The sequence below is a fragment of the Odocoileus virginianus genome, chromosome 33, assembly GCF_023699985.2.
Source record: "Odocoileus virginianus isolate 20LAN1187 ecotype Illinois chromosome 33, Ovbor_1.2, whole genome shotgun sequence".
Taxonomy (NCBI): Eukaryota; Metazoa; Chordata; class Mammalia; order Artiodactyla; family Cervidae; genus Odocoileus; species Odocoileus virginianus.
Genome location: NC_069706.1, coordinates 31,277,155 through 31,298,508, shown reverse-complemented (window position 1 = coordinate 31,298,508; position 21,354 = coordinate 31,277,155). Strand labels below are relative to the sequence as shown.

The 21,354-nt window shown below is 45.5% G+C and overlaps 1 long non-coding RNA gene across 4 annotated transcripts; it reads left to right on the top strand.

The window, feature by feature from the left end:
- Window positions 1-31: 31 nt before the first annotated feature.
- Window positions 32-17,208, top strand: LOC110138126 (uncharacterized). Of its 4 annotated transcripts, XR_002314135.2 has the most exons (4): window positions 32-324; window positions 1,124-1,195; window positions 1,648-1,737; window positions 9,976-10,260. It is a non-coding gene; the product is annotated as an uncharacterized lncRNA (long non-coding RNA). The 4 variants fall into 4 exon arrangements; XR_011485267.1 differs by lacking the exons at window positions 1,648-1,737; window positions 9,976-10,260 and adding an exon at window positions 12,250-17,208; XR_011485268.1 differs by lacking the exons at window positions 1,648-1,737; window positions 9,976-10,260 and adding an exon at window positions 12,350-17,208 and having other exon boundaries at window positions 33-324.
- The last annotated feature ends 4,146 nt before the right edge of the window (window positions 17,209-21,354 follow it).

Here is a 21,354-nt window from a genome sequence, read left to right as displayed (position 1 = left end):
CAGGGGGCCGGGCGGCCGTGCGAGGGGCCGGCCGGGTGCTGGGGAAGGCTGGGGGTGACCGGAGGGGCGGGTGGAAAATGCTGGAGCGCGGGGCCCCAGGGGCCCACGGGGAGGCGGAGGGCAGAAACGGGGGCCTTTGGAGCCGGCCTGAGCCGGAGTGCAAGCTCTGTCTCTCCGAGCTCAGGACTTGGCGCTTTTGGGTGCAAAGCGAGTGGCCCACAGAACTCCCGCTCTTGAGGAGGCCCGAGTCTAGGAGGGGAGAGATTTGGAGAAACCGGTAATTGCAGTGCAGAGAAGCAAAGCGAAATAAGTAAATAAATAAGGGTGTGTGTGTGTGTGTGTGTGCTGGGGACGGAAATGGGGCTTCAGGGGGGTTTCCTGGAGGAGGGGACATCCAGGCTGGGTTCTGAAGGATGAACTGGAGTTCGCTGAGGAAGGGGTGGGGCACGCGGGGATGGAGGCGGCCGGCGGCCTTCCAGGCAGAAGGAACAGCGTGTCCAGAGGCACAGAAGCGTGAAAGCCCCCACGGAGCCGTGTTTGGCTTTGCTGGAGCGGAAAATGTGAGGGAGGAGAGGCCAGAGATAAGGCAGGCGCAGTCACCAGGAGCCGGGTCGAGAGGGTCATTGTGCAGAACTAATGAGGTGGCCGTTTATCCAGGGGGAGAGAGGGCGAGGGGGCTGCGAATGAGGGAAACGTCGAAATACACCCCCACGGGCTTCTCACCCCACGGCCAGCATGTCCCCGACTAACGTCCTGCCACGGCTCCCCCTTAATGGCCTATTGGAATTTTGAAATTTTCTAGGTTAAAGTTACTGATGCTTGGCTCTTGGGCAGAGCATTTTGGGGATGTGATGGATTAGGTTTACCTGCTGGGGCTGTCTGAGAACTTTCTTTTTGGGGAAGATTCTGACCATGCCCTACCTCCATCTCTCAGCCCACCTCTCTGAGGTGGGGGGACATGTTTGGGCTATCTTGTTTCCACAAAGGGGCTTGAAGCCTGCAATCTGGTGGCTGTTAAAGCGTCTTGACCCCCTTCCCCTTTTACTTTCACTCAAGAATTTATCTCCATCTAATGAAGAATATTCTTTTTGTTTTGTTTTGCCTGTCTGTCTCCCTCTTTTAGAATTTCAGCTCCGCGAAGGCAGTGGTTTTTGTCCTCTTACTGTATTCCCAGTGCCTGAAATGTGGCTGGCAGGTGAGAGACATGTATTCAATATTCATGGGATGTATAAATGCATGCATCTCTTCCTTTAGCATGGAGAGACTTAGAAGGCCCAAACAGAAATGCATTCAGTGGCCAGGCAAGTGTGCAGGTGAATAAAGCAGTTGGGTATCAGACAGTTGGGAAATGGTACAGGGGAAGGGTGGCCAGACTGAAGGCCTAAAATTCTTAAAACAAACGAAAGCAACCCAAGAGGTGAAACCAACCAAACAAGGCTAAAGGCGGGATTTGGTCAGTTTTCTGATTTCTGCTCTGGATGGCCTTGGTCAGTGTTTTTTAATCTGTAGTTTATGATCCATGAGTGGGTGGTGAAATCAATATAGCGGGGCATGACTAGCATTCAAAAAGAAAATTGAATAGAAAATTACAAAGAACTTTGCACATAGTACAGGTCATCTATTACTGTGATCTCTTCTATGTTTCAGGAAACTTTCATCTTGGCCACGTGTATACTGTGTGCACGCCAGCCTAAATGTGCGTCTGTGAGCATACATGCACTGGATCTTGATGCAAAGGTATTTCTCTGCATCTTGGGTCAAAACAATTTGGAAACCCTAGGTTTTCTAGTTAATTAAGCCAGGCTGTTGGGAAGTTTGCAAATTTAGAGCATGTTGGTTGGATTTACAGAATTGCTTTCACTGAGCTGAATTTGGTGCTTAAGTTTTGAGACACACCTGAAATGATCATTGGGAATTTGAGGAAACTGACCTCTAGGTTATCAGATCGAGAGGATGGTTTCAGGCAGGGCCTAGGGTGAGACATTCACTGTCAAGGTCATGCCTGTCTTGGCTCTGCACGTTCTTGTGGAATTCACTTCTCACTTGCTCCCTTAGCTTTGCACCCTTCTGGTTCTTTCTTGGTTCTCCTGGTTTTTGCCTCTTTGGTTTCTTTTCCGCCCAATCCTAAAATATGTGGAGGCCCACCTGGTGTTCCTTCTTGTAGTATGTTTTTACAGCAGTGGCTGCCAGTGAATCTTGTCTCCTGGTTAGGTATCCCACATTGATTTTGGCCTTGTGGCTTTCTTTGGCCAATAAGGTCTTAGCTTGGTAGTACATGTACTTGGTAACTCCTGTGCATTGACGCTTCCCGCTTGGATGTTCCCCTGAATCCACGATGCTGTGAAGAAGCCTGAGTGAAAGTTCACATGGAAAGAGAGGCCAGGTGTTCCAGCTGTTGCCACTGAGCCCCATTGTCTGCTGACAGCTGGCGTCAACCAGACACGTGAGTGAGCTGATCTGGGACCTTCTAGTTCACTATCCAGACACATGCAGCCCCATGAATGAGCCAGGTGAAGCCACAAGAGGAACTACCCAACCAGTTTATAGAGGAATAACAAATACAGCTGACCCTTGAACAGCATGGGTTGAAACTGCTCAGGTCCGTTTATACATTGTTTTTTTTTAATAGTGAATAATGCAGTGCCTTAAGATCCATGGTTGTTTGAATCTGTGGATGTGGAACCATGGATACTGAGGAACCACATATATGGAGGGTCATTTATAAGTTATAAGCAGAAAGTTCCCTAAGAGTCTGCCTTGCAGGAGATGTGGGTTCCGTCCCTGGTTGGGGAACTGTTAGTCAGATCCCACATGCTGTGGAGCAACTAAGCCTGCACACTGCAACTACCAAGCCAGGCGCCTCGAGGAAAGATACTTCATTGTGCCACTAGGACCCAATGCAGTCAAATAAACAAAAATAAATATTAAAAAAAATTATAAGCAGATTTTCAACTGATGGAGGATCAGCATTCCTAATTCCCACCTTGTTCAAGGGTCCACCGTAGTTATTTTTAGCCACTAAGATTTGGAATGATTTATTATGCAGAAATAAATCGCTGATATTTTCCCTCTCCCCTCATCTTCTTTCACTCTGTGGGTGGACTCAGCCTCTGACTTCTGATATGTTGAGGGCCCCTAAATTGACAGTTCTAGCCCAGAACATGTTCCTGAAGCCCCGATTCACATATCTAACTTCCTGATGGTTGGGGATGTGTGTGTCTGCGTGCTGTCATGTCTGCCTCTTTCGACCCTATGGTCTGTAGCCCGCCAGGCTCCTCTGTCCATGGGATTTCCCAGGCAAGAATACTGGAAGGGGTTGCCATTTCCTTCTCTGGGGGATCCTCCCAACCAGGAAATTGATCCTAAGTTTCTTGTGTCTCCTGCATTGGCAAGAGGGTTCTTTACTACTGTGCCACCAGGAAAGCCTGGTGGTTGGTTACGTCCACCTAAATGTTCACAGGCTTGGGCAGCTCACCCTGTTCACACCTTACCTTATCATCTAACCCAGGTATCTCCAACCTCTGGATCTAATGTCTTATGATCTGAGGTAGAGCTGATGTAATAAAAAATAGAAATAAAGTGCAAAGTAAATGTAATGTACTTGAATCATCCCCAAACCACCAACCCCACCATTGCCCCCCAGTCTGTGGAAAAACTGTCTTCCATGAAACCAGTCCCTGGTGCCAAAAGGTTGGGGACCACTGATCTAACCCATCCCAGACCTTCTCCTCTTCCTCCGGTAATCTCTGTCTTGGTTGATGACATTGTTGCCAGTCCCTAAAGTTACCAGCCTGATCTGGCATGTTGTGTTTTCTAAGATGGTCACAAGATCTTTTATTCTGCATGCTCTCCTGGCAGTGTGACATTGATCAGCATCCCTTTAGGAGGTGGGTCAGTGTTCCTTTGTCTTGAATCTGTGACTACAGAGGAAATGACACCTGTGACCTCTAAAACTAGGTTATACCTGGTCATCCTGTGGCCACCTGGTCTCCTTGGGACACTCACTCTTTGAAACCATCTGCCATGCTGTGAAGAAGCATAGCCTCCATGGACGGATCACAGGTGGAAATTCATATTGGTTTGTTAAGTTTGCAGAACACATACTGGGGGCTTTAAACAACAGAAGTTTATTGTTTCACAATTCTGCACACTGGAAGCTCAAGGTCCAGGGTATGTTTCTTCCGAAGGCTTTCTCCTTGGTTTTTAGATGGTCACCTTCTCCCTGGTGTCTTCGCGTGGTCTTCCTTCTGTAGTGTGTATCTCTGTCCAAATCTCCTGCTCTTATGAGGACACTGGTGATATTGACTAGAGCCCCCCCGATGACCTCATTTTAACTTAATTACCTCTTTAAAGACCCTTTCTCCGAATACAGTCCTGTTCTAAAGTAGTTGGGGTTAAGACTTCAACGTATGAATTGTGAGGCATGGTGGACACACTCTGGCCCATAGCAGAATTCCAACTTCCCCAGTGGCTCAGCAAGTACAGAATCCACCAGCAATGCAGGAGACACGGGTTTGACCCCTGTGTTGGGAAGATCCCTTGGAGGAGGGAATGGCAACCCACTTCAGTATTCTCACCTGAAACATCCCGTGGACAGAGGAGCGTGGCGGGCTATAGTCCACAGAGTTGCAAAGAGTCAGACACAGCTGAGTGACTAAACACAGCACAGTGTTCCAGCCAACAGCCCCAGTGGATGGCTGAAACCTCAGGGTAGATCTGACGGCCCCCAGGCCTGTGGAGGGAGGCTTCACCAGACACGAATGAGTGACTCTGAGCAAGAACCACTTAGCTGAGCCTGATCACCCGCTTGAACCATGAAAGGTAATAACGAGATAATTGTTGTTCTAAACCACTGTATTTAATAGCAATAGATTATTGGAATATCCTTGAATCAGTCTGGTTGCTGGTGGTGGTGGTGGATGGGGTGGAGGGAGCTGACCAGGGAATTATCCTGGATTGGTCCCTCTTGCTTCCCCAAGTCACCCCCCCCATCTAATCTGTCAACAGGTTTTAATGATTTTATTTACTGCACACCTCTAATCTAGCTGTCTCTTCACCTTGACCATCCTAGACCACCATGTCCTAGATTGTTTACAATGGCCTCCTAATGTCCATCCCATCCTCTCTGTGTTGCCTAATAGATGTTCTATGATATGGGCCTACCACCTGTAACTCTTTTAGGGACCCCGGCTCTCCTAAGAAAACCAAGCCCTGATCCTCCATAGTTGATCTTATGGAAAGGGAAAGAGGCTTCCTCACTCATAGATCCATACTCTCCAATATGGTAGACATTGGCTGTACATGGCTATTGAATACTTGAAACTGGAGCTAATGTCATGAGAAATGGAAGCTTTAATTCTGCTTCATTTTAATTAATTTAAAATTAAAAAATGATGTTTAGTTATTGGAAAACATTGATGTATGTTTGGAAGAGGCTGCCTAGCTGTCCTGATTGTCCTGGAACTGGGCTTTCAGGATGTGGAACGGTGAGTTTTTAAAACCAGGACTTGCAGACTTCCCTGGCAGTCCAGTGGTTAAGACTCCGAGCTTCCACTGCAGAGGGTACAGGTTCAGTTCTTGGTCTGAGAACTAAGATCCCACATGCCATGCAGCATGGCCAAAAGAAAAACGGAAACCCAGGACTTGAGTAAACGAGGATGAATCGGTGACACTGCTTTGAAACAGCTTGGTTATGGACATCTGTGAAATCCAAATACAGCCTGAGTATCGTGGATGAGAATTTAGCAGCTGGATGGAGATGTGCCATAACTGTCAAACACACCCTAGCTTTCAAAGACTTGGTATAGAAAAAAAAAAAAACTAATAATTTTTTATATTGATTACATGTTGAAATGATAATATTTGGGAAGTTGAGTTAAATAGACTATATACTAAAATTCTATCTGTTTCTTCTTTACTTTTTTAAAATTTAAAGTCACATATGACTTGCTTTATATTTTTATCCAGCCCTGCCCTTGAGTAGTGACTCTCAAACTGTGGTTTAGTGTCAGAATCACTGGGGCACTTGGTAAAGATGCCCAGGCCTTGGCCTGCTTGGGGAGCCTGGGCCCCTGTTTTCTGTCAGCTTTCCTGGTCCCAGTCACCCTTCTATGGTGGGGTGCGATGTGGGAATATAGATGCTGGCCACCCATTTCTTCTTAAGTCTGGGGTCTCTGGACCCAAGAAAACAATGCCCCAGGACAGGCAGGAGTTCTCATTCTGCCTGGCTAAGGCCTAGCATGGGCTTTACCAGCATGAGCTGCTCATGAGGTGTCATAGAAATAGAAAAAGAAGAGAGGGAGGGGAGGGCCAGAACTAAGGGGGCATCTTTATCTGGGGCTGTGGTTCTTTCTGGATCCTTCCCTAGTCCCTAGGTGAGCTGACCTTGAATCTCCTTCCCTGGGTTTGACAGACAGCACCAAGGGCCATGGGGAGTCACTGAAGGTTCTTGAGCAGGGGAGGAGCCTGATGAAATGGATATCGTTCCGAGGGAGCCCAGGCCTCCACCACCTCCTTTCCCCGCACTTCACCGCAGGGCTGCAGGAGAAAGAGATTTCTCTGATTCTTTGCCTGAGAGCCCCATCCCACATGCTCGCCTTCACCCCCACGGAAAAGGATTGTGTGCTCAGTCGCTCAGTTATGTCTGACTCTTTGTGACCCCATGGACTGTAGCCCACCAGGCTCCTCTGTCCATGGGGATTCTCCAGGCAAGAATACTGGACTAGGTTGTCATGCCCTCCTCTAGGGGATCTTCCCAACCCAGGGATTGAACCCAGGTCTCCTACATTGCAGGAGGATTCTTTACCGGTTGCGCCACCAGGGAAAGGATTACTGGTCCCCAAAGTGTGGTGGACTGAGCTCACATCGCAGCTTAATCCCCATCAGCCGGTATCCTCATCTCAGGCACAGGCTCTTCCTTCCTTCATGCTCCCAGGCCTGCCCAGCCTCACCAGGATCCCCCAGAAACCAGGTGCTGGCCTCTCTGCTGCAAATCCACACTTAGACATAGATGCTAGGCATCACTTGGCCCCACGGAGGGAGAGAGTGTGGGGTGTGGGAAACCAGCCAACCAGCCATCGCTGCATCCTTGAGAACCAGGCCTGGTCTGAGTTTGGCCTCTCTCCCATTCTGCACTGTGCAGATTACCTCTTTCTCTGCTTTGGTTTCCTCGTCTATAAAATGGGCACAATGATGCTTTTCTCACAGAGCGTGCTCATGTGGGGATGAAAGTAAAGAATGCCTTTGGGAAAACATCCTGCCCTGCTTCTGGCATTCGGTAGATCCTCATTCAGCAAATATTTGTTGAATGAGTGAATGAATGAGTGTGTGGATGGGCACATTGGCACTCTGGCCTAAGGGCAGCCCCCTCTGTAGTTTCCAGTCTACTCCCTCCTGGCTTGTGGCTCCCCTCATTGAAGGAGGAAAGGAGGGAAATGGGTATGTCTAGGGCTTCCCCTCCGTGCCTGTGTGTGCTCGTTGCATCTACTTTCCAGAACAGGTAAGGATTCATATGCTCATTTTACAGATGGGGAGACTGAGGCTAGGGGACGGTCAGGAGGAGCCGATTGTGGACACAGCTTTTCTTGGGTCTCCCAAGGGTCTGCACCAGGGCTGAGCACACAGTGTTACTTAAGGAATGCCGATTGGTTGAATCAGTGAGTGAACATCGGGCACCAAGGTGATAGTGGAAGCCCCATCCTCTTTATTCTGACATCCTTGGGCAGGGCAAGAGGCAAGGAGTCTTTCTCTCATGCTCTGTCTTGGATTATTTCCTTTCATACCCTCTTCCTGCCTCCTCTCCTCCTACTTCTCGGCCTGCTCTTTCAGCATTTTTTTTTCCCTTTTCTTTTTTCCTCCCCTCTCCCTTCTTTCCTTCCTACCTTCTTTCCGCTCTCTTTCTTTCATGTAACCTGTGACTGAGGATCAGACTGCATAGCCTCTAAGAACCAAAAGGTTGACATGGTGGAAGGTAGAGGCTGAGGGGGCTCCAAACCCCTATCATTCACACCCTGGTGCCTCAGTTTCCTCATCTGTAAATTGGGTTGTTTTAAGGAGTTGGGGTAGTATGCGTAGGTGCCGAGTACAGGCTTGACCAGTGGGAAGAGCCTGAGGGATGTGACTTGTTGATGTGGTTGTTTCACCTGTGCTTAAGGCTGGCCTTCCTGCAGCTCTCTGATATCCTGGGAACTGATTTGAAAAGCATCAGGGCCTGAGATTCTGCAGGTGTGACTTGGGGTAAATTGTGCATCAGTTTTACGATCCCTAAAATGCAAGTGTCTGGATGGCTGCTTCCCAGGAAGGTGGTAAGCTGCTGGTCATTACGTCTTTGGGATGGGAGAGCCATAGCTGAGTCCTGTGGAACTAAGGAACTCTGGGATGATGTGTGGCCTTCCCCGGGGTGGTGTTCCTTCAAGGCTTGTGGAGTGACACAGGAGGCACATGTGCTGATTGACCAGTGGGAGTGGCCTGGGGGTCCTGGGTGACTTCTGATCCAGAGCAGTTCCAGAATTCCTTCTTGGCAGGTGACAGGAGAGGGAGCTGTACCTGGGGTGTCTTTTTGCACATCGCAAAGGCGATTTGCTCTCTTGGGAGGGAATCTGATCTCTAACATCCTTTGTGAAGATGCAGAAACATCTGCAGTGGACGCTGCTGGGATTGCTCATGAGATATTAGTCTCGTCTCAGTGAAGAGAGCAATTTATCAGAGGCCATTCCTTCCAGCGATGAAGAACCTTTCAGAACTTGATTGCACTTAATGCATCAGCCTTTCCAAAGTGTTTTATTCCACCCTCAAATGAGATAATGAAGCCCTTTAATTTACTGTTCAACTCCCGCACAGAGTGAGTGGGTCAGGCCCGAGGAGACAGAAAGCTGGACCCTGGCTCAAGAGGCCAAGTACACCCGGGGTGTTGTCAGCCTGGAACTGCCTGTCTCCTGGCAGGAGGTGGCACGGAATCCCAGGCAGCTCAGAGTAAATCCCAGTCTGGTGTCTTGCTTCTTGTGCACTCGCAAGCAAGTCACTTATTCTTTTGAAGCATCAGTTTCGTCTTCTGTAAACTTAGGATGGTTGATGACACTGGTGTGGCAGAGTTGTGGAAAGGATTAGGGATGATGTCGCTAAGGGGGCAGTGCCTGCCACTGGATAGATCCTCAATACATAGCAATTGTCAGTGGGTAGTGAAACTGAGCTCTAGGACCTCAGAGGAAGTCGTTCTTGCTCCTGGTCATGGGGGACATTCACATCCATGGCTCTGCCCTGGAGTCACCATCGGCACCAAATAAATCAGCCTTCAAGGCCTTCACCTCCTGCTTCTCTGCCCATCTCATCCTGACCATTTCAATGGAGCTAGCCCACTCAAACGGTAGATGCTGGATGGAGCTAGCCTACTCAGATAGTAGATGATGGATGAATGGCTGTAAAAATCCAGCCATGGACAGCATTGGAGCCCAAGCTGAACGTTGCTCAAGCCTCCTTCAGCCTCCCATTTTTACCTGGGAGCTTCTCAACCTCCCCTCCCCTGGTTCTCACCCCCTATTGGATGTGTGTATTCTGACATATGTGATGGTGCAAGCTCTGGGTAAATTTAAGGGGCCTCATTAGATTTGTGTTGATTACAGTACTCTCCCTTGAAAGCAATAAAGTTGCTTGCTCTAACAATATCAGCATGGGCTTCCTAGGTGTCTCAGTGGTAGCGAATTCACCTGCCAATGCAGGAGACGCAGGGAAGATCCCCTGGATGAGGGCATGGCAATGCACTCCAGTATTCTTGCCTGAAAAATCACATGACAGAGCAAACTGTCAGGCTACATTCCATGGGGTCGCAAAGAATTGGACCCAACTGAGCATGCACGTGTTGCGTGTGCGCACACACACACACAAACACACACAAACACAATATCAGTATATTATGATACTTTTCCAAGGATGGAAACAAAGCATCTTGAGAAAGGGATGTGTTTTCTAATTTGCTCACAGGTCAGTAGAGATGAATGGCTTACCCTTCCTTCCTCCACTGCCTCAGTGACCGTCCCTGGCTCAACCCCACACGCCCCTGATGGCAGGATTCTGGTATTTGTCCTCTGTTCCTGCTCTGGCCTCGAGGGGTCAGCCAGGACTTGCACTGTTGGCTTCATCTCAGGAAGATTCCTGACCGACTCTTGTCTCCTTGGATCCTGACCCCAGAACAATTCCTATCGATGTCTTCTCCTCCCTCAACTAAGATCCAGTGCAGCCAAATAAATAAATATTTTTTAAGAAGTATTCCTCTGACTTATTTCGTTCCCCTTCTAATGGGACTTCTGTGCCTTTCAAAGTTTCTGCTATTTATTTCCAGGAGCCCCAGTGGGTGTCTCAGTAGTGCTCACAGACATTTTACTGCTACATTTTATTGCCATTTTCCTCCTCCTGTGATTGACTTTCAAGCTGGGAGGGTTGCTGTCAAGGTTTCTGCTGTCTCCTCCCACTGCTGTGGCCCTCACTCCTCGGAAAACTGAGAACCTCTCCAGGATGAAGGCTGGCTTGGACACACCCCTCTGAGCTGCCCCCTTCACCCTAAAATGACTTTCTCTCCCTCCCAGGCTTGCTGTTTCATGGTCACACAGCTACAAGATATGCCATTATCCCTTAGTATTGTGCAGACAGCTTAGGGAAAGGGCTTGCTGCAGATTGTATTCTCCCCAAAATGGTAGCAACAGTGACTCCCCATGGTCTTCATACAATGGGACTCTGACACCCCTTCTTCTTGGATTGGGATGGATTTTTGACTATGGCAGAAAACACAGAGGGTCATAAAGAGTGATGTAGCTTCAGCTAGCTTGATTGGGATGCTTTCTCAGGGGACCCAGCCACCATGCTCTGAGGAAGCCCAAATAGTATCCACCTTCCAGCCAGGTGAATGGCGCTATCTTAAAAAAGTGGATGGTCCAGCCTTAGTCAGCCATCCTAGCCCGTGCCATCTGGAGCAGAGATGAGCTGTCTCCACTGAGCCGTGCCCAGACTATGGATTCATGAGTAGAGTGAGTGTTGTTTGAAGCCACCAAGTTTGACATAGTTTGTTGCACTGATATAGACAATGGATACAGAGTTTCTCCAGTTTCTAGTATTTTCCTTGCCTGGGACTCAGACCTGGAGCCATGGGGCTGAGCCCAGGGCCAACCTGAAGGACTGATCTGGCTCCACCCACTTGGGAATTACATTTCCCTTTCCTCAAGTTGAGCCTCTTCCTGGGAAGCTCTTGGATCCTTCTCAAAGACTGACCCATGGGGCACCTGGTCCTCTGGAATTGACTGAAAGTGAAAGTCGCTCAGTTGTGTCCGACTCTTTGTGACCCCGTGGAATTCTCCAGGCCAGAATACTGGAGTGGGTATCCTTTCCCTTCTCCAGGGGATCTTCCCAACCCAGGGATTGAACCCAGGTCTCCTGCATTGCAGGTGGATTCTTTACCAACTGAGCTATCATGGAACTGGACATCCTTAAATCCTGGAGGGCCAGGGTTTAGGTTAAAACCAAGACATCTCCTTCACTTCCTTCTTATCCTCCACTCCTAATCACAATCTCAGTTATTTTATGAGAGGGAAACTGAGGCTCAGAGAAGTTGAATCACTCTCCCCAGGCAGTACAGCCGGGAAATGGGAGACTGAGATTTGGACCCACATCTGTCTGCCTGTCCGCTACCCTGGGGACGTCTTCTCTGTGTTATGTGCAGAGGCTGATGCTCCAGAGGGGCCCCTTGTGTCTCCCTAAGGCCCTAAGCCACTTCATCACCCTCTTTACAGACGCCCCTCAGATGAGATGTATGCTCAGACGGCTGATAAGCATATGAAAGGCACTCAACCTCATTTGTAGCTAGGAGATGCAAATAAAAACCCCAAGTTGGCATTCCAGTGGTTAGGATACTGTCATCTCACTGCCAGGGATGTGGGTTCAATCCTTAGTCAGGGAACTAATTCTATAAGCCACATAGCATGGCCAAACAATGTCCCCCCAAACAAAACAACAACAAAAACGAACCAAGCATACCCCTGTGATAGAATGCAAAAGTGCATCTCTCAGACCACCTCCCATGGATTTGTGGCCCCAGCAGTCCTTTTGGCCGCCTCAAGGTATTCCAGCTTTGGTGCACCCTCTGAATTCAGTGGGGGCTCACTTTCTCCCTCTGTTTGCACCTGCTTCCTTCCTGACCACAAGTGTCACTCTCAAGAGCACTTCTTAATAAACATCCTGGGTGCTAAACTACATCTCTGTTTCCAGGGGAACCTTACCAGTAACAACTACACATCCACTAGAATGGCTGAAATATTTTGGAAAAAAAAAATTGAATCCTGGTTTTCATGTTTTTGAAATATTACAGACTGGAAACAGACTCACGCGTACATGGCCAGTTGATTTTTGACAAAGGCGCAACAGCAATTCAATGGAGAGAGGATAATCATTTCAACAAATGGTGCTGGAACAACTGGACAGCCACATGAGAAAATAAAAAGCAAGCAAAAGAGAGAAAAGAAAAGCCTTGATTACCTGTACCTCACAACTTATACAAAAGTTAACTCAAAATGGATCATAGACCTAAAAGCAAAACTTAAAATACTCCCCAGAAGGAAACATGGGAGAAAATCATTGTGACTTCAGGTTAGGCAAAATTTTTCTTATTTATAGCTTCTTTATCCATGAGCTATAAAAGAAGACTATGGTAAATTAGATTTCATCGAAATTAAAAACATCTGATTTTGAAAAGACATGAGAATGAAAAGACAAGCTACAGCCTGGGGGGAAATATTTATAAAACACATGTGATAAAGAACTTGTATCCAGAGTACAAAGCATCCTGAAAGCTTCATAATAAGCAAACAAGTGACCCAATTCAAAATTGTCCAAAAAATTGAACCAACCCTGCAGACAAGAAGATACATGGATGGCAAATAAGCATGTGAAAGGATATTGAGCATCATGAACTATTAGAGAAATGCAGATTAAAAACCAAAGGAGAGGGACTTCCCTGGTGGTCCAGTGGTTAAGAATCTCCCTGTGTTCTTTTCTCCGCCATCCTGTGTGGGATAGAATTTGTTCCGCGCCAAGTCCTCTCACGAGACTGTCAGTGAGGAATCAAGTGATTCCTGGCCAAGACAGAAAGGCAGAATCATCCCATTCCCCAATGGACTCGAATGAAAACTGATAATAAAATCATGTACCGCTCCAAGAGAAGACAGACATCGGAGAAGAATCAAGCTGGGTCTGTAGGGAGCCTCACATGTGAAGTGGCACATTTATACTCTGTCAAGGTCACTTCCATCTTAACTGAATCACAGTGCTGAGAGCATCACCACTGTCTGAACAGCTCATGGGAGAAACGGAATGTTTGGCTCATGGTGTTTCCTGACTAGCGGTCCATTTGGCTCAGGAATAAATATGTGAAACCTTTTATTGGAACTGTTATTGTATTATTCTGGTCTGTGATAATGTACTGAACCAATACCTCTCCTGTTAGGTAAAAGAAAAAGAATCTGCCTTGCAGTGCAGACGATACAGGTTTGATCCCTGGTTAGGCAACTAAGGTCCCACATGCCTCAGAGCTAAGCCTCTACATCGCAACTACTGAACGCCATGGAGCACAAATAGAGAATCTGTGCAACACCATGAAAGATCCTGCATGACGCAGTGAAGATCCCATATGCCACAACTAAGACCCAATACAGCCAAATAAATGATAAAATTAAAAAAAAGCGCAAAATGAGACACCACTAGACATCTGTTAATGATTTAACAAACAAGCTTGACAAGACCAAGTGCTGGAGAAGAGGCAGAGCAACTAGAACTCATGCAAAATTGTACAGAATATTTGGAAAATGGTTTGGCAGTTTCTTATAAAAGTAAACATGCGCTTATCATGTGATCCAGCAATCCCATTCTGAGTTGGCTACCCAGGAGAAATAAAGACATGTGGTCCCACAAAAACCAGCCCACCCATTGTTTACAGCAGATTTATTCATAATTTCCCTTCCTGGAAGCAACCCAGATGCACTGTAATTGGGGAATGGATGAATAAACTGGTACATCCATACAGTGGAATACGATTCAGCAATAACGAACTGTGGAGACACTCAATAACATCAATGAACCTCACACACTTGATGCTAAGTGGATGAAACCAAAGTCCAAAGGCTGCATACTGTATGATTACAGATGTTGGGAGTAGGGTAAAGGATTTGGTGCCTGTCAAGTAGCACCAAGGAATTTTGGAAAGTGACAGAACTGTTCTACATTATGATTGTGACCGTGGTCACTCCACTGTATGCATTTACCACAACTCACAGAACTTACACCAAGAAGAGTAAAATTTACTGTGTGCAGATAAACTAGACTGAAAGTACTGAACCCAAAAGCCCTTTATGTAATTAATGTCATACTGCGTGTATCCTTCTGCAGCTTGCTTTTTTTGCTTGCCCTTAAATGCTTTATACAGGTTGACACTATGTATGTAATAAGAATACATGTAGCTCTTGTTCATTCATTTTAACTGCTAATGGTATTCTATTTGCATTATATCTTAATTTGTCTATTTTTCTTCTTCTGGTGGGCATTTCTTTGTGTCTGTTTTTTCTTCCCTCTGTTTTAAGCAATGGAGCAATAAAGACTCCTGTAAATGTACCCTGGAGCACAGGTGCAGAGATTTCTCTCTTGAATATTTACTGAAAAGACTAAATTGAATAGGGATAAAGACTGTGAGCATCTTCACATTGCTCTCCACCGGCTTGTACCAACTGACTCTTCCAACAGTGCGTGAGAATTTCATTCCTCTACATCTTCATCAGAAATTGTATTATCAGACTTGAACTTCTGCTTAGCTGATAAATGTAAAATGGTACCTCATTGTTGTCTTATTTTGCATTTTCCCTGATTACTAGGGAGGTTGATTTATATGTTTGTTGGTCAATTTGGGTTTTTTTCTTACGTGAATTGCCTCCTCATTTTCTTTTTTTTTTTTTCCCCCTACTGTGTTACACATCTTTTTCTTCTTGAAAAAGTTTCTTTGTTTCTCCCCCTCAACCTCCTCCTGATTGTAATCCCTTATTGGGTAGCAGATATCTTCTCAGTCTGTGGATTTTTTTTAAATAGCAATTTGATAGTGTCTTTTGTTGATTAAAATCTGTAAATTTGTTAGTGTTTTTTTTTTTTTCATCCTTTTTGTGTCTTTTCTAAGAAATTTTGCTTCACCTCAAGGTCATAAGAGATATTTTTCTATAAACTTTAAAAAGTTTTGCTTTTCACAGGTATGTCTTTAGTTCAGTTGGAATTGATCTTTTTGTGTGTTGTAGACCTCTAATTAGGAGAAGGCAATGGCAACCCACTCCAGTACTCTTGCCTGGAAAATCCCATGGACGGAGGATCCTGGTAGGCTGCAGTCCATGGGGTGGCGAAGAATCGGGCCCTACTGAGCGACTTCACTTTCACTTTTCACTTTCATGCATTGGAGAAGGAAATGGCAACCCACTCCAGTGTTCTTGCCCGGAGAATCCCAGGGACAGGGGAGCCTGGTGGGCTGCCATCTATGGGGTCGCACAGAGTCGGACACAACTGAAGCGACTTAGCGGCAGCAGCAGCAGAGCTCTAATTTTATTTTTTTATGCATAACACTGCACCATTTATTGAAGAATCCATCCTTTCTCCACTGATTTATATAGATTTATGGGCTCCCTGTTTTGTTGGTATAGTTGTCTACCCTTGAGTCTATGACACTATCTTAATTATGTAATCAATCTTGCTATCTAATAAATCTGTCTGGGGCTATTCTTGGCCCTTTGCTCTTCTCTATAAATTTCGGAAGCATCTTGTCAAGTTCCCAAAGACAGTTTTGGATATTTTTGAAATTCTGTTTAATACATAAATTTAGGTACAATCAGCATCTCTATGATATTGAATCTTTCTGTCCATGAATGTGGTATATATATTTCTTTACTTACTCAGATATTCTTTTGAGTCTTTCAATAATGTTTTGTAATTTGGACTATATAGTTCTCGCACAACTTTCTGCTGCATTTATTTTAGGCACCTTACAGTTTTAATTGCTTTTTTGTTGTTGCTATGGTTGGTAAGTGAAATTAAAAATAATATATTCTAGTTATTTGTGATACATAGGAATGTTATTGATTTTTATATGTCAATCTCACGTATAGCAATCTTGCTGATTGAAAGTTTGTGTATGGATTCTTTTGGATTTTCTCTGTAAATAATTATACTTTCTCTAGATATACTTTTCCTTTACACTTCATGTCTTTTTATATCTTTTACTTGCCTTATTTAATTGTCTGGGTACTTCAGTGTAATGCTAAAGGGAAGCAATGACAGAGGACTTCCTTTATTGCTCTGCGTACGCGCTCAGTCACTTCAGTAATATTCAACTCTGTGACCCAGTGGACTTTAGCCCACCAGACTCCTCCGTCCATGGGATTCTCCGGGCAAGAACACTGGAGTGGGTTGCCATGCCCTCCTCCAGGGAATCTTCCCGACCCATGTCTCTTTTGTCTCCTGCATTGGCAGGCAGATTCTTTACCACTGGTGCCACCTGGGAAGCCCCTTTATCGTTTTGAGTCTAATTGAGTTGTCTTTAAAGTTTTACCTTTAAATATAATATATGCAGTGAGTTTTGAACAATTACTCTTTATCCCGTCAGTGACATTATATTCTATTTTGAGATTGCTTTTGAAAATCTTTTTAATGGTATAAATGAGTACAGAATTTTGTCAAATGCTTTTCCTGCAGGTATTGAGATGATCATATGCTCTCTTTTCCTTTTAATCCTATAATGTGGTGTATTACATTAATAGATTTACTTATTATTCATGAGATAAATCCCACCTGGCCAGCCACCATTTTATATATATATTTAATTTCACTGAAATTAAATTAGCTGCTGAATTTAATTTGCTGATATTTTATTTAAGATTTCAAAATACATGTTCATAAGTGTATAATGGATCTATAATTGCCTTTTAAAAAAATTATCCTTGTCTGGTTTTGCCATCAAGGTTATTCTGTCTTCATAAAATGAAATCAGTAGCGTTCATTCTTTTCCTGTCCTTTGAAACATTTCTGTAAAAAGCATATATTTTCTGGTCCTCAGAATTTTCAGAAAATTTGCCTCTAAACTTGCTCAAGCTTGGGATGGTGGAGGTCAACTTGTGGATGAATTAAATGTGTTTACTAATGTGGTTACTGTGGAATGAATATCTTTCTTTTCATTACTTACTTATTTTGATTATTTGTACCCTCTTCCTTCTCCTCTCACTTCCTTGTCCTCCATCTTCTTGCACAGGCTAACTAGTAGTATCTTTATTTGATCACCCCCCCTCCCCCGCAAGGAACCCGCTTTTGATTTTGTATTTGGATAGGATATAAATTTGAGTGCTGCAACAGAAACCTGAAATTATTAATGACTTAAATAAAGACACAGATGTCGAGAACAAACGTGTGGACTCGGGGAAGGAGGAGGAGCAGGTGGGATGAATTGGGAGATTGAAATTGACACATATGCATTACTATGTATAAAATAGATGGCTAATGAGAACCTGCTGAATAGCTCAGGGAACCCTATTCGGTGTCCTGTGGTAACCTAAATGGGGAGGAAATAAAAAAAGAGGGGGTATATGAGTACATAAAGCTGATTGACTTTGCTGTATGGTAGAGACTAACAACATTATAAAGCAAATATACTCCAATGAAAATGAGTTTCAAATAAATGTAATTTAAAAATTTTAATGACTTTAAAAAATTATGCATTATCACCAGTTATGTTCTCAATTGTATACCCCACCCTCTTGGTGTTGTTCAGTTCCTCAGTCGAGTTTGACTCTTTGTGATCCCATGAATGGCAGCACGCCAGGCTTGCCTGTCCTTCACCATCTCCTGGAGTTTGCTCAGACTCGTGTCCATTGAGTTAGTGATGCCATCCAACCATCTCATCCTCTGTCATCTCCTTTTCCTCCTGCCCTCTATCAATCCCACCCTCTAGCTCCCTGTAAATTCACATGTTGTAGCCCTTTGAATGTGACCGTGTTGAGAGAGGTAATTAAGGTGGAGGTGGTAATTTCCCACCTTTAAAGAGGTAATTAAGTTAAAATGAGGCACCTTTATGATGGATGGGCCCAAATTCAATCCAACTGGTGTCCTTATAAGAAGAGAAGGACTTCCCTGCTGGTCCAGTGGTTAAAACTAAGGATTGCAATGCAGGGGCTTTGGATCCCTGATTAGGGAACTAAGATACCACACACTGTGTGGTGCAGTCAAAAAACCCCCCACAAAAAACAGAAGAGGAAATCTGTACACATATGGAGACACCAGGCATAAGTGTGCCCAGAGAAAAGATTATGTGAGGGTACGGAGAGAAGAGGGTCATGTGTAAGCCAAGGAGAGAGGCCTCAGAAGAAACCAACCCTACCAACACCTTGGTCTTGGACTTCTTAAATGTCTTTGTTCAAGTCATCCAGACTGTAATATGTTAGTATGGCAGCCTGAGCAAACTAACATACCACCTCACGTAAAGTGCCAACCTTTATGGAGTTCGTCAATTGCCCAGGCTCTTTCTATCTTGTTGCTCTAACATCTTCAACATGACCTGCCTTCCTGCCTGCATCTCAGCCAGCTGGAAAAGAAAAGGGGAAGGGACAGCACACTCCTTCATTTTTATAGACATGACCCAATACTTGTGCCCACTTCCATGTTTTATATTTGGCTGCAAAGGTTACTGGGCGACCAGTTAGGAACACGAGTGGAAAGTGGGGAGCAAGGGCATTTTCTGCCATGAGTTTTTAAATTCCTTTCTGGGAATTCCATAGAGGTCCAGTGGTTAAGACTCCATTGCCAAGAAAATATTAAAAAAATTTAAAAGTTATGTGTATTCTCATACAGAGAATTCCTAAATTCTCAATTTGTTGGGTGATATAGTCTCTCTCTCCTATATATGATTCAACTTCTTATTTGTGTTGTCCAGATGACATATATTGTGATTAAGAATATATTTGGACTTATTATACCACCCCATTATATGTTTTCTGTTTACTTTATCTTTCTTTCCCTTTTTGTCTCCTGTGGGCTATATATGTATACATAACATACATATATACATGCATATTCTAAAGTTTAAGAATTTACTGATTTGGTAATGGAAAAGAATATGAAAAACAGTTTGCTGGTTTGGAAGATTGAGATTTTTATTTCTCTTTTTTGTGGTTATGCTTAATTTTTAATGATTTAAAAGATTTCCTCTTTATCTTTGATTTTATGTGGTTTAATTATAATAGAGCTATATATGGTCTTAATTTATGCTGTATATTCTTGGGGTGTATTTAAATTATTTTTTACTTTTTGGCCACACCACACAGCATGTGGGATCTTAGTTTCCCAACTAGGGGTTGAACCTGTGCCCCCTGCATTAGAACCACAGAGTCTTAACCACTGAACTGCCAGGGAACTCCCCTCTTGGGGTGTATTTTTGATTTGCAGTTTCATATTGATCTTTAACTCTTGAAAATCCTAACTGATTGCCTTATTACATATTGCTTCTCCATTGTCTCCTCTTTTTCTGGAACTTCTATTAAATATATGTTGTAGTCCCTCCATCCCTCCTCCAGTTCTCTTAACTGCTCCTTTGTATATTTTTTTCCCCTTTGACTCTTGGTGCTGTCATGGGGGTCAGGACACTGCTGGTAACATTGTGGTCATCTGGATGGGCGTCTATGGAAGGTCACCCTCTGAATGTGGTGTTTGAGTTGAGATCCAGTGAGGGTGGAAGAATGTCATGTGGGATCAGAGAATAGTGATGTAGGGGGAAATTCCTCCAGGCAGAGGGAGCAGGATTTGTAAAGGTCCCAAGATGAGAAAGTTCATGAGATGAAGACCAAGAGGATGTTGGCCATTGGAAGCCCCCGAAAGCCTTTAAGCCAGGAAAAGACTTGATCCACTGGGCCCATCTTTCTGGTTGCCTTGTGGAGCACAGGACAGAAGAAGGGCAAGGACAGGAGTGGGGAGACCAGTCTGGAGGCTCCCTCAGCCTGGGTAAGAGACGGGTGGTAGCTGGGACCAGCAGCTGGCAGTGGGGATGGAGGGAGAGGATGAAGGACTAGATATTTAGAACACAAGCTGGATGGTGATGGGCTGCATGGGAGCAGGCTGGCAGTGGTGAGGGGAGCCCAGGGCCCAGCTGCCACGGGGAACACATGGAGGTTTGGGTGCAAATCCTTGTCTTGCTTATCCTTGTCCAGGTGAGACCCTTCTGCACAGAATTCACCTGCTCTTCATGAGCCATTTTAGATGTTCTCCCAGGGATTGGATTTTCTATGTGTCAGGTGTCCTGTGGGCCCCAGGAATCCTATCTCCTTCCCGCTCTAGCCTCTTCTCTGACCCACATCCCAGCGGCCAGCCTGGACATCACCTTCAGCCTGGCTATCCTGTCCCTGGACCACCTCCACCCAGGCTTTACAATGAGGTAGCCGCAAGTTGTCCTCCTGGTTCTCAGCTTTCTCCTCCTTATCTGCTTAGTTTGAGTTCCCTCAGAAGCAAGCTTTTAGACAGGGATTCAAGTCGTCCCAGAAACCTAGGTAGGGTTGTGTCCAGATAGAAAAAGGAAGGCGGCCAACACGAGGACACCAGCAAACTAGTCTCGACAGAGATGAGCAGCTGAGCTGAATCTGGTGTGGACCTCCAGAAGACAGTGCAGATGCAGGAACTAGGAGCTTTCTCACCTGGGAGGTGAGGTTGTCCTGGGGAATAGGCACAGACCCCCATTGGTCATTGGTGAAGGGCAGCCCTAGGGACATTTCACTCCCCAACACTTGCCCCTGTCCTGGTTGGGCAGAGCAGACTCAGACCCTGGAGAAAGCCCTAGCCAGGAGTTGCAAATGCTGGATCCTGGCCCTAGAATGGGGGGCCTGGGGTACCCTTTTATGCTAACCCCGAAGCTGGAGCTCCTGTTCCACCATCTGCAAAGCCAGGGCAATGCCACTCGCCTGTCCCCTTGCTGTCAGCGCTGTGACTTAACACATGGACCGTGCCCAACACTACTGGGCACAGAGCAACCTGATAAGGCTGAGGAGGGCGAATAGTTCTCTGTGCTGTGCAAATGTGCCCTAGATACGTGGGCAGCAGACCCAAAGCTCTGAGACAGAAGGTAATCTCTTTTGCTTTGCCCCCACCCCCCCCATATCTGGCCACTGGTTCCTGCTGATGTGACATTCTTGTTCTAAAAACAGACATATAACACCTCAAGCAGATTTGCAGTCCCTTGACAACGGTCTTGTCTGGCACATAAAGGGCCTCTGCCTTTCTGCCTGGCTTCCCAGAGCTCAGGAGAAGAGGTCAGTCCAA